Source organism: Panthera pardus, unplaced genomic scaffold (assembly GCF_024362965.1).
Source record: "Panthera pardus isolate Hobbes unplaced genomic scaffold, ASM2436296v1 HiC_scaffold_16, whole genome shotgun sequence".
In the NCBI taxonomy this organism is placed as follows: domain Eukaryota; kingdom Metazoa; phylum Chordata; class Mammalia; order Carnivora; family Felidae; genus Panthera; species Panthera pardus.
Window position 1 is genome coordinate 74,206,386 of NW_026526721.1, and position 4,677 is coordinate 74,211,062.

Below are 4,677 nucleotides of genomic sequence, written 5' to 3' on the forward strand. Positions count from 1 at the left end.
AGAGAGAGCTCTAGGACATGCCACCACTTAGGAAGTTCTGCAAACAGCACTGACAATCAGCAGCCGCTTTGTTACTAGAAGGGAAACCAGGACAAAGTGGTGTCGTGGAAGTACAGAAGTCAAAGAAATGGGGGTTTACAGAGAGAGAGGAAAAACGGATGCCACGGTGTTAAATAGCCTCAAGCAAAGTAAGTGTAAGAATGTCTGCGGGCATCCTCAGTGGGGTCAGAGGTGGCCTCGGTGAGGGGCGCGTGCTGGAGGCGCCCAGCTGGCAGAAGAAGCTAGAGGTGGGAGTGAGCCGAACAGTGAATGGCCAAAGGGTTTCTCTTCCAAGCAGCTTGGCTGTGAATGAAAGGCAAAATAGTGCATGCTTTACAGATACGTAGGCTTTACAGATATGTAGGTTTCACAGAAGATACCAATTCGTTTCTCGATCCTGGGATTCCAGGGTATTTAAAAAAATTTTTTTAATGTTTATTTATTATTGAGAGACACAGAAAGACAGAGCATAAGCATGGCAGGGGCAGTGAGAGAAGGAGACACAGAATCCGAAGCAGGCTCCAGGCTCCGGGCTGTCAGCACAGAGCCTCACGGGGGCTCAAACCCACGAACTGTCAGCTCATGACCTGAGCTGAAGTCGGACGCTTCACCGACTGAGCCACCCAGGCGCCCCCCTAGGGTATTTTAAAAGTTCATCTGCCTTATTTCCAGATAACTATATCCAGAGTACCCTGAACCATAAAGGTGGTATAAAAATGAGAATAAAGGAAAGCCCCCTCAGTAAGAACCGCAAACATAAACCACCACACCGGATAATCTGCAAGGAGCCACATCCCAGTTCCCTTCCGCGCACGTGGTGGCTCACGCACAGCCCTAGAGCAGGGCGATTAGTAGAAAATAAGGCAATCCCTTTTCCGCCTGCCTGTTGAACCTAGTGTTTGCACCACTCGCGCTGTGCCCTCTCTCAGGCGACCAATCAATAGTCTCTTTAGAAACCTGCTTTGGATTGACGTCTCTTTGTTCTTCGCCGTTCCAGCGTAGCCTGACCCAGGCGCCTGCCCTTTCCCCTTGGCAGAGAGGAGCTGCTGGACGCGAGCTGCCTCGGTGGCCGTCAGGGGTGTCCCAGGACGGGGCTGCCTGGTTCCCGAGGACTCGGCTGTGCAGCCAAGGCACCGGCGAGCCAGCAAAGCTACTTCTGTTTGCAGACGTGCCCGAGGAAGCAGGACCTCTCTTACCTCCGGCTGCCAAATGCCTGCCTTCTGAACTCACCACCTCTTAAAACTTCTCTGACTTCCTTTGCGGACATGACTTCTTCCTCGTGGATGCTCCTGTGCAAGGCAGGCCGTTTATGGTCGAGAAACAATTTATAATATAGGGTGGTGGTGAATTGCCAAGTCAAGGAACTGGATTTCCAGAGTGGAAATCCCAGCTTTGCCACTTATAAGCTAAGCCAACTCTGACAACCTGAACAATTCAGAGGCTCCACTGCACCCCCCCCCCCCCGGGTAAAATGGGGAGAATAATAGTATCTCTCTCAGGGTTGTGGAAATTAGCAATATTCACTTTGCTTAAGCGCTTACAACACAAACACTCAGTACGTGTTGACCATCATTCCTTGGGATTCAAGACAGAAAAACCTTGTACCTGGTTTGGAGGCAAATATCAGAATGCTTTTTCACTTAAAAAAGAATGTAACCTAGAAACTGTCTTGCCTTAGTTGGACGAGGATGCATTTTCCCTTGATTTCTCTAGATGCCAAGTGTAATCGGTGGCAGAAGCTGGAAGAAACCTGTGGAAATATCCAGGTCGTTGTCCTTTCACACGTCTGGTCTGGAGGAAGATGGGGCTGTGATAAGGTCACTTGTCATGTGGGTGGCAGAGCATGATTAATCAGAGGCATGAATCTTGTATTTCATGGGCGTGTGCTCTGCTCCCGCCCCTCTGAAGGTGCAAACACACAGGTTTGAACTCTGGATGTATGCCTAAGTCACTGCCCTCCCTTCTCCACAGGCTCCTTCTTTCCTGATAGAATTTCTCCAAATAGGGTTGCTTTTTCTGGAACCAGAGATGAACACTTTGTTACAGATCCAGGATAAACACACATACACACAAAGTAGACAAGTGACTCTCCCTCAGGGTAAAGTACCCTTCAGTGACTGAGATGATTTTATTCAAGCTGAGCGGCAAATAGAAAATAATTACCAGAATTTTGGGCTACCTCTTCCTCATAAACCTTAAAAATAGAATGTGCTCTGAATACCCAGGATTCACTTACAGTGTGTAAAGGTGTCATAAGGGCCACTTTCCCCAGCTCAAGTTCACCAGTGTGACTTTCAGGACTTGAAAACGGTTGCCATTAAGAACAAAGGCTTTTATATAAATATGTGCATCTTGCTGACTTTGCCAGCCTTGGAACTTCAGGGAACAGGCTTCTCTGAACAGGCTTTGACCTGCTGGTACAATGTTGATGATGCCTATGTCAGGAAGTAAGAATAAGTAAGGGAATATATTTAAGCTGCCTGAAATATAGTTAATAAATGAGATTTTCCCTTCTGTCCAACTTCATCATAAATGAAGTTAAAGCTCCATGCATCTAAATGAAGCTAGAAATCTCTGCACCTCTAAGCATGACCAGAAATCACGTTGTCTTCAGAAGCTCTTACTAGTATTGTCACTCAGATCCACTGAGGCCAGCGGTGGACAGGACGCTGCAGTTCAAATCAGGCTTTTCACATGGTGATCCGTGGCTGGGTGGCATGCTGATTGTTGATGTTCTGACTCAATACCGGTTAAGATTTTTAAATTAGCTGTTACTATTTAAAAGTAGGGAGGTTTCATATAAATATCCAGATCCCCAACTTCTTTTACAAAATGCCTGACTTCGGAGGCACTGAATTTATGGCTTGATTTAAATCTTCCTGGAACAGAAACAGTACAGTCGCCCCTCAGCATCAGCAGGGGGTACATTCCAAGACCCCTGGTCGATGCCTGACTGCAGATAGTACCGAACACTACAGATAACATAGATACTAATTTTTGTCCTCTACATACATACCTACGATATCGTTTATAAATCATAGTTAGAGATTAACAACAACCAACAATAAAATAGAACAATTATAACAAGATACTGTCATAAAAGTTATGTGAATGTGGTCTTCTCTTTCTTAAAATAGCTTCCTGGGCTGTACTCTCCTTTCTTCTGGTGATAGGATAAAATGCCCATGTGACGAGATGAAGGGAGGTGAGTGGTGTAGGCACTGGGGCGTAGTGTTAGGACACTACTGGCCTGAGGACGCCTCAGAGGGAGGACCATCTGCTTCGAGGTGGAGGTTGCCCCTGGGTCACTACAGTTGCGGATAAGGGAGGACTGGTGTACTGGCCTGGGAGTCAGGAGAGGAGGGTTCTAGCTCTGCCACTAATTGAACAACTTGTTTCTTCTCTCTGGACTTTTTTTTTTTTTTTTTTTTTTTGCAAAACACGAGCTACCATTGTTCTAAAACCATATTTCACTTGCTAGGTAAACAAAGGAAAGCTGAGAGTGAAAAAGTGATAGGAATCCTCTCCAAATCCTCCATACTCAGTCAGTACAGTTAGCCAGGTAGTAGAAGGCTTTACAAATGCTTCTGAATATACATACCTGGTTGCACAAAAGATTACCCAAACTACAGGCATGAACAATAAAAGCCATGGTAGTTCAGAAAGAAGAAAATATTTTTTAAAGGAAGAGTTGCTCTGTTTTACACACAGGAAGGTCTTGGCTTTCTACTACCAGATGGTAAACCTGCAGATGTGCTGTGCATGCATCTGTTCTAGAAACCTCCGTTGCCACATTCTCCGCTTGTAGCTGTGAGGAGGTTGGTTGAGCATGCCACGCCTGGTCCGTGGAGGCTTTCTGCTCGGTTGGCTTCAGACAAAGTTACCATTAACTCCCCAACCTGCAAGAAAATTATTTAACACAAAGGATTCCAAAATGTCCTCCTCTCCCCCTACAAGCCTGCAAACAAATGGTACAGGAATGAGGTCAGAAAGGAATCCCCCGCCTACCAGGCCTCTGAATTCATTTACCTACCTCAGAGCCCATTCAGACAGAGGGGTGGACCGGGGAACAAGAGATGCTCGGAGGCCAAGTGGAGTTTGGGGGTCGAGCACTACATTACAAGATTTGACAGGCCTTTGCCAGCCTTCAGCTTCTTTGTGTCTCTCACATAATAGAGAAACACAAACTGAGCAGCACACGATCTGTGGTTACACCCTTGGACAGAGCACACTCTTTGCAAATGCTAATAGTATTGTAGCATCCTGTCACCCGGGAACACAAAAAAGGATGTTGATTTTCACATGAACCAGAACAGGCCCATTGTACACAAGTTTGTGACCAACTTGTACTATCTGCACATCAAAAGCCCAGCCAATCATAGGCTACACAGCTGGCGAACTGCACCGATGGGGGTGCCCGATGGAGAACAAGATCCAAATGCCTCTTCCACCCGTACAGTGACAAACATAGTACTTTTGACGTGAATGAAACTAGTCTCACAATCCTGGCTCAGCTAGGACCACGGCGATGGGCAAGTATAATTAGCAAGAACGTAAATGTCTCAGACGTCTAAAAAGAGAGATATGAATGTATGAAAATGGAAGTGGTTTTGCTGGTGCTGAGAGCCCCCAATATGG